Source organism: Cebus imitator, unplaced genomic scaffold, assembly GCF_001604975.1.
Source record: "Cebus imitator isolate Cc_AM_T3 unplaced genomic scaffold, Cebus_imitator-1.0 Scaffold94, whole genome shotgun sequence".
Lineage (NCBI taxonomy): Eukaryota > Metazoa > Chordata > Mammalia > Primates > Cebidae > Cebus > Cebus imitator.
This window is the reverse complement of record NW_016107409.1, coordinates 362,850-372,156: the sequence shown is the minus strand read 5'-3', so window position 1 is coordinate 372,156 and position 9,307 is coordinate 362,850.

Below are 9,307 nucleotides of genomic sequence, written 5' to 3'. Positions count from 1 at the left end.
AAAAAAAAAAAAAAAAATAGAAAGGTCAATTGGAACCAAAAGGGAAATTAAAAAGCCACAAAGAGAAATGACTGTGGTGTCCTGGTGTGCATTTAAAATAAGAAGGTGCTTAAGCAAAATCATTCTGTTGAGGACATTTTCTTAAATAGGATCAATTACCAGTGTCCCAGACAATTCCACATGTCTAGAAGCTTGTCTACCTATTTGACTGACCTAGGTCCAAAAATGATAATAGCAACTTGGTGGAGTCAGTTAAAGCTTGACCTTTCCTAACCAACCGGCAGCCCCATAGGACCGCATTAATCACTACAGTTTTTACCTTGTACCAGATACTTAGAAAGTAAAATCGAAGAAATTTATTTCCATGTGTTTCAGTTGAAAAAAAGAGAGATTTCACTCAATCTATTCTAGAAAATATAGCCACTTTGGGACTGAACATTTCTTTCCATCTTAGCCCAGAGGCAATCACATTAGGGACGTTGTATGCAACTGGGGTGATGAAAATTGAGCTGTGGTCTAACTTATTGCATAATTTTCATTCTAAAATTACTTGCGCTGGACATAATGACCCCATCAGTCAACCTATCATCTGGCTAGTTAAATGAAGTAAGAAAATAACCTCAGCTGGTCTCGGAGGAGTGGAAATTCAACTGCTTGAGGGGCTGAGATTTCCTGAGAGTTTGTTCTAGATCTCTGTTGGGTCAGGCAGCATGCAATCTTACCTTCAGTCTTCACGGAAAAGCCCGTTCAGGCCAAGGGAGAAGCCACTTTAGATGAAGCCTGTAACCCAAGATGGAAACACATAACCAGGCCCAAAACACTTTTTTTTTCTTTTTGGTGGGTCCAGTGCACAGTGATTGTTCCTAATTAGGAGGTCTGATTGAAAAGTTCTCCCCAAATGCCTGGAGAAAGTTCTCCTTAAGTGTCTTTGCAAAAAGAATACAGTGGGACAGAAAGTCAGTATTGATTTAAGGAACACAGCTGTATAAACAATGTTCGTTCACTACAAGAAGAAAATTTATAGTATTTGTCAGGGAAAAGTAAACACGTTCAGGACTCTGTTTGTGACACAGTGTCACACATGATCCTTTGAGCCAGCAGGGACAAGAACAGATCAGAAACAGAAGCAGCTTTCTCATGATGCTTGGGGGCAGCACTTTTTTTTTAACCTAACACATTTTCTGCTTCATATTTTAAAAGGATGCTACATTCAGACCATTGATATGTCTGTGGATGTTGGGAAAAGACAGGGAACTGGATTGATGAGTCCTCTACCATCCCCATTCTCTATATTTTCTGGAAAAAAAAACCACTTAAAAAAAAAAAACAAAACTAAATTCTATGAAGAATTTCAGTGGTTGTAGGCATTCACTCCTGTAGCTATCTTTCTCCCAGGTTTGGGATTTGGCCCAGCCTCACAACAATGTTTTCCAGACTTTAAATTTCATGGAGAGTTAAAATTGGTTTTAAACCCAATGCAGAGTTTCCATCTTTTAATTTTACAAAGAAAGGTCATTGAAACAAAACAAAATGTTTTTACCATATATGATTACCTTTGCTTTCTATAAGAAATGAATGTTTTAATACCAAAAGGGAAAGGCAAGAAAAGCAAGGGTAAAAGCCTGACAGTAAGGGGTAAAGCCCAATCCTTCTCATTTAGCTATTGATGGTTGAAGACTATGTCAGGAAGTGATCCTGGTCCACACATTGGCATTTGGAAATCACCACATTAGGGAAAAGGCCACCGGAATGTCTTGTGCCAGGGGATGTAGAACGCAGAGGTGTTTTGTTGTGTGTGGTCCACGCAGAGATATTGTACCCATAGTCATTCATCATACCTGTGTCTCAGCAATCTGTACGTGTTGTAAAGGGGCCTTGGGAGGAATTCAATTGTGAAGTTTTTAGTTTATTTTAACGTTTGGCAAAATCTGTATTATACATCCCTAGATCCTTAAATCTTTAAAACCCAGTGAAATTTCAAAGAGCTTAATGATGTTTTCCTTTTAATGACCTTGACCCCAGAAATGCATTTTTAAAAGTAGCATTACGGTGATAGAAAGTGTTCTGAACATTTTCAGGATACCTGTGGTACCAGTGAACATACACAGACTTCCTAGGGGTTTCATGCAAGAAGGTGCATATGTGTGTGCTTGCACGGGTATGCATGTGTGCTTGCATGTGTGTGCCTGCATCTGTATGCATGTGTGTGCATGCGTGGCAGCTGGAAGCACCTGCCAGGGAGAGCCCGACTTTTGCTTGTCAGGCCCCCAGAAAACTGCAACTTGTTGCTCTGACTTACATTGACAAACTATAAAGATCACTTTTGGTCCTTTATAGAAGACATCTAACCAGAGAAGGAAAGTGAAAATTGAAGAGTTTAAGCAGAAACTGAATGTTAAGGACCGAGGGAAAGCCTTTAGAAAGAGAAGTAATCAGAGAGGTGAGAGGAAGAACACCAAGAAGATGCAGTGCTTATATATGCCAGACCTCTTAAAAGGAGTCCTCAGGCCTCCGGTAATCCATGGCTTCACCAAGAAGAACCCTGTGAGCTTTCTCCTGTATATAGCCCTCCTATCTGTTAAATAGACATGTGTAAAATTGGCTAAAACCTCCTGTCCCAGAAAGTATTGTGATGATGGGCATTTCTGAGAGGGAAGTTGCTCACCTGTGAAACGTTCCTGGCAGCAACTCTGTGGCTCAGCCCAGGAAGGAAATGGACCCATCAAATGGGTTTGGCATTGAGGGTCCCTTCCCAGCCATTGCCAGCCTTCCAGCGCTAGCCACGTGGCCTGTGGATTCTGAGCTAAGTGAGAAAGCTGCCCCAACAGCAACAGCCTGATGGGTTTTAGCTTTAGGGCCTTACAGACGGAAGCCTGGATCAGGAGTTAGAAGAAATGGACTTGTCTTCATATTTAAATATCTGTAAGATGTCTGGGTGTGGTGGCTCATGCCTGTAATCACAACACTTTGGGAGGCCAAGGCAGACGGATCACTTGAGGTCAGAAGTTGGAGACCAGCCTGGCGAACATGGCTAAACCCCATCTCTACAAAAAATACAGAAAATTAGCTGGGCATGGTGGCAGGCTCCTGTAAATCCCAGCTACTTCAGAGGCTAAGGCAGGAAAATTGTTTGAACCCAGAAGGTGAAGGCTGCAGTGAGCCAAGATCACACCATGGCACTCCAGCCTGGGCAACAGAGCGAGACTCTATTCCCCCCTCCCAAAGAAAAAAAAATCTGTAAGATGTAGAAAGTTGGTGAATATCAATGGGGTGTTTTGTTATTTTATTCACTGATTTGTAGGGTTTTTTTAACCTTTTTTTCAGTAGCAGAACCCTATTTTCGATAGAAACGCAATTTGAAAATCAATATAAATGCATAAATACAGAACAGCCTGATGACATGTAGAAGGGGCTGTGGGCGTGGACGAAGACCTGAGGGACCCCCGGGGACATCGCCAACCCCACCGGCTCTGAGAAACTCCTCTTGAGACCTCAGGCAAAGATGCATTTCGGGTTTGACCGATATTCTTCCAGCCCTCACATCTGCTGACTCCGGCCTAGTGCTACAGAAAATCCACTTGGGTGTGCACATGTGGTTAACATTTTCAAAGGGGAGTTTTAGTCTGTATGTAGGGTAAAGGCAAGAAAGGCCATGACAACATCAACAGTTTACTCAAAACTAAGCCCAAGAAAAGCAGCTATAAAGGTCCTGTCTCCATGCATCTGAGGTGTGGCACAGGCCCCTACCACAGCTATGTCTGCGGAGGGGTGTGAACTTTAGTCTAGAAAAACAAACAGCTTTACACCAATCACAATTAGGATTCAGGGTGTTACTTGTTGATATGTGTGAATAGCTACATATAGCTATATATGTATAAAGATATATATATATAGGTATATGTATAAGTCTTCTCAGTAAAGCCATAGAGAGATATTTAAAGTAATGGAGGAAATCCTTAACATGAAAGTAGCAAAGACTGTAAAATGACAGGAAAAAAACACACAAGTCTTCAAATTAAAATTTCTGCTTAAGGTTTGATTTAAGCTGTTGCCTATGAAAAACTAAATGCTCTGAAAAGATAAAAGACCAGATACATTTCTTTTAAGCCCACAGCACCCATTATTCCCACGTGCTCTCTCATTCAAATACTAAACAGGTCTTCCCCGGCTTAGTTTTCAAGATCAGATGGAACCAGGCACGGTCAAGGTGGTGTGGACGTAGGTTAAGATTTTTCTGACTAACACACGGACACCAGACTCTTTGGTGTAGTAGTTTGAGAGTTGTGTCATATGAAGTATATGCTTACATTGATATATTTGAGTTTCACCAAAATGCTGTAAGCTTCAGGAAGGATGACTGAGAGTTTAAATTTCCTTCCTTGAGACACTAAAAACTCTGTAATTTGTTTGAGACTTTTTATACCCAATATATATGCACTTTAAGATAAATGATAGGGGTCTTTGCTTTAAACATTAAAGTGATGACCCTGGAATTATATGGTAAAATAAACAAGTGTTGTGTATTATGGCTCAGCTTAGGAAATACCATGTATTGTTTTTCAATGGTTCTATTTATTTTCCACTGTGTGTTTATTTCTTATAAGTTACACCAAATCTCCCTCTGATTAGATTGAAATAGAGGTTCTAGGAGATTTATTTTTCATAAAAGCATTATTATCCACTTTAAAATGAAAGAGCAAATATCATTTTTTGATCTTTGAAATAACTCATTTATATTAAGGAGACTGAGCTTCCATATTTCGTGACTAGAATAACAAAAAATAAATCACAAAAATGGCATTTTAAGCAATACGTATTTTAAAATTGGATCAAATTTAAGATGGTGATTTTTTTTTCAGCAAAAATACAATCAAGGTTTTTTTTTTTGTTTGTTTTTTGTTTGTTTTTTGAGACAGAGCCTCACTCTATCGCCAGGCTGGAGTACAGTGGCGCCATCTTGGCTCACTGCAACCTCCAACTCCCTGTTCAAGTGATTCTCCTGCCTCAGCCTCCCAAGTAACTGGGACTACCGGTGCCCAGCACCACACCTGGCTAATTTTTGTATTTTCAGTAGAGACAGGGTTTCACCATGTTGGCAAGGATGATCTCAATCTCCTGGCCTTGTGATCGTCCTGCCTCGGGTTCCCAAAGAGCTGGGATTACAGGCATGAGCCACCATGTCCAGCCTTAACATGGTAATTTTTAAATTAGTAAGGGATTATCCATCTCCCCTAATAGGAGATCAGATAAGCAATATTTTTTAGTCTAGTTTAAACTGCAGAAAAATGTGTTAGAAATGTGAAAGGCTGGCTCTGCATCTATTTGAGTGAAGTCATTGTCACCACTATAACATTTTAAGAGATCTCTTGTGAAAATGTGGGAAATCACTTAAAAGTCAGACGCACACTTGGAAATTTTCAGCTCATGCTATTTGTGATACAGGTTTAGGAAAGAGAAGTCCACACATGGACATTCATTCTGTCAGACCAAGGTGAGAGAATGCTTTCTTTCACTTCAACCATTTTGATGAATATTTTGATAATAGTCATTTTTTAAATGCAGAGCTTACCAACTTAATGGTATTATTCAGATATAGGCATTGCCAACAGATTTTACAAAAATAGTTTTATTTAGGAAATGAACTTTAGAAAGAAGACAGTGAAACAAGTAGAAGTTGACTCCATGATTCCTTAGCTCTCCTCTACAATGTAATCCAGTCTCAGTTCAGAAGCCAAAACCAATGTTGGTGGAATGCTGAGAAACCCAAACCAATCATCCATCCATCCAACCATCCATCCATCCATCCATCCATCCATCCATCTGTCCATTCACCCATCTATTCATCCACTCACTCACTCATATTTTTAGAAGAAATAATCTAGTTCCTGTGACTAAGTTGAGTTTTAGTTTATTTGTATAAATTAAGTTGTTTCTACAGTAAACTAATAATAATGAAGAATAGTACCTAACATATTGATATAGATTGGATATGTGGCCCCACTCAACCCAATCTGATTATAAATGATGATTACATGTCTAACATGTTCCGTAAGGAAACAAAAAGAACATAAAGAACCCAATTGGGCCAGCCAACATGGCTGTGGGGAATCAAGGTTCTGTATCTTTATTGTGGTGGTGGTTACACAAATCCAAACACTGCATAGTACTACACACACACACTCTCTCATACACACACTCACAGACTCACATGGAAACGGTTTTTATCAGTTTTTACATGTATTCACGTGTGTGTGTGTGTGTGTGTGTGTGTGTGTGTGTGTGTGTGTGTGTAGTTCTATGCAATTTAATCCTGTGTATGTGCTGTACAAATCCAGGTAACAGTACTGTTCCGATGTAAGTTTCCTGATTTTGCTGTTGTACTACAGTCATATAAGATGTAATCATTTAGGTTAGGTGAAGAATTCATCAGACTCCATGTACCAGATTTTGCCACTATGAATTTATAATCTGTGAATAATTTATGAATAGAATCTATAAAGCTAAATTATTTTAAAAGGTAAAAAACAGAGATACAGTTATCTAGACAATTATAAAAGTGAATGAGTTATTTACTTGGCAAACTCTATTTTTCACTTGTGACACTGCTTTGCTAAGAATCTTGCTCCTTTCCCCCCACCAAGAACTCATTTTATTTGTTATTAACAGTTTTTAAACCTGTAGCTAAAAGACATCTTGGAAATTGTGACGTAATGATAATTAGTGCATAGAAAGTCTGTTTGGGAACATGTTAAATATGTAATCATTACTTACAATTGCTTGTCATTCTGAAATTTCTCATTTCTATGAGTACCTATTGTCAATAGAAAATTCTCTACTCTCAAAGATCTTTTCAACCTATATTTCAGTCTACTGAAAGGAAGGGAAGAAAATGAGAGGGAACACCTATAAATCATGTGTTTATTGATACAAAAAATTACACACACACACACACACACGTACGCACACTGAGTTTATTGGATTTCTTATCAATTCTTTTTCAATTGTTTCTATACTGACTAGATCAACTATTGAGCAGGTTCAGTCATCAAAACAGCTGGAAACAGTGGCCTGGCTGTATTCAGTAAGTAGACTAGATGGTGGTTTGCATTTGAGTGAGGCCCAAGAAGTGTAGGAATGTTTGCTTACAAATGCTCTGGATGAACTTGAAGGAGACTGTCCCACAGGCCCACTTATGGTGCATGTGAATTTGTGAATGTTTTGTGATTTAATGGTACAACATTTTCCCTAAAGGAGCAAGGCCCAGAAAACAGGAGCAAGGCCCAGAAAACAGGAGCAAAACAACTTTTAGTGCAACCTCATGACTGTGTAGTAATTCCAGCCCCGTTAACCTTAGAGCTTCTGATACTGCTAAACAACAAAACTACCCCACTTTTTAATGAAAAATTCAAGCATTTGGTTTCAAGAACAGGCAATATTTTTGAGGGATGGGGCTACAAAAAAGTAGAATTTTTTTTTTTTTTTGAGATGGAGTCATAGTCTGTCGCCCAGACTGGAGCGCAGTGGGACGATCTGGGCTCATTGCAACCTCCGCCTCCCGGGTTTAAGTGATTCTTCTGCCTCAGTGTCCTAAGTAGCTGGGACTACAGGTGAGCGCCACAATGCCTACCTAATTTTTTTTTTTGAGACAGAGTCTTGCTCTGTCACAAAGGCTAGAGTGCAGTGGCATGATCTCAGCTCACTGCAACCTCCACCTCCCGGGTTCAAGCAATTCCCTGCCTCAGCCTCCTAAGTAGCTGAGATTACAGGCATGTGCCACCATGCCTGGCTAAATTTTGTATTTTTAGTAGAGATGGGGTTTTACCATATTGGCTAGGCTGGTCTCAAACTCCTGACCTTGTGATCTGCCCACCTCAGCCTCTTAAAGTGTGGGGATTACAGGCGTGAACCACTGCGCCCAGGCCAAAAAAAGGAGAATTTTATAATATAAAGTGGGTATCGTAGTAAACATTTCAATTTAATTAAGTAAAGTGTGAGGTCAATTACATCAGAAAGTCCTCTAAGTTTGTCTTCAATACCCTCCTGTCTCTCATTCGTTCATCTTAGCCGCTCCCTGTCTTGGGCCGCATTCCACAGAACTGTGGCAAAGGCATTTACAAGGCTGTTAATGCCATTAAGGTTTTTATGGCTAACTATTCTCTTATACATAAATAAAGTTAATATAATGAGATAACTTTTATCTCATTCTCTTCTTTTCATCCTTCAATTAAACTTGCTGCAAGGCAAGAACATGGATAGAAGAGCTTATTCCTATTCCCTCTGAGTATGTCTATCCATGCAATATATGTATAAACAGTAATCCTGCTATATACACATATATTTCCACTCTGGGTTACACGGGAAATAGGTGTCTAACAAGTAACGTGTAATCTGAGACTGAAAGAGAGGCAAGGGAATATATAAAAAATGGAGGGAAAAGAAACAAAGACCAACATCTGTTAGCTTTATTTGTGTATAAAAGAATGGTTAGCCATAAAAACATAATGCCATTAGTAGCCTTCTAAATGCCTTTGCCACAGTTTCGTGAAGTGTGGCCCAAGACAGAGAGGGGCTGAGATAAGATTAAAGAATGAGAGACAAGAGGGTATAAAAGACAAACTCAGAGGACTGAATGAGATTGTGTATAAAAGAGTATCAGCACTTCCCAGCCATTATAAAGTGGCATGAAAAGTGTCATTTGTGAGGAGCACTATATTTTTTCATTTGGGCAAATCAGCAAACCAAGTGCATTTGAGGAATTCTTTAAGGTGGGTGTGTGGATATCCCAAGGACATTAATCTTCCAGATTATTGCACTGCTTTCTTTGTGTTTGAGATTACAGCATCAGGCTCAGTGTACCTCTTCCCTCCTCCCTCCATCTGTACTCCCTTCCTCCTCCCCACTACACACAGTTCCAAGCTTTGTTGTCCTCCTGTACTCTTGAGCTCCATTTAGAGCTGGAATACAGGTGCTGGGAGGCAGAATCTCCTCTCTCCCTTTTGTACCAACCTAAGCCAACACTGTCTTCTCCAATTTGTTTCTAGGATCCCTGTGAATTTGTTTTTCTGCCAGGTACCCTTGTGTTCCATAGGCATTTTGTAATGCCTTTTTAAGGAAAAAGAAAATAAAGCCATGATTATTATCAAAGTCTCCACCAAGTCAAGGGGAACAAATTATTGGTACTTCTGTGCCAGGAAAGATTTCTGCCAACCTTGGAAGTGTCTCTTGAATTATGACTGTACGCATGGGGCAGATATGAACTTGTCTACAAGAAGAGAAACTTATAAACTATGGTTCAGCTTCAAATATC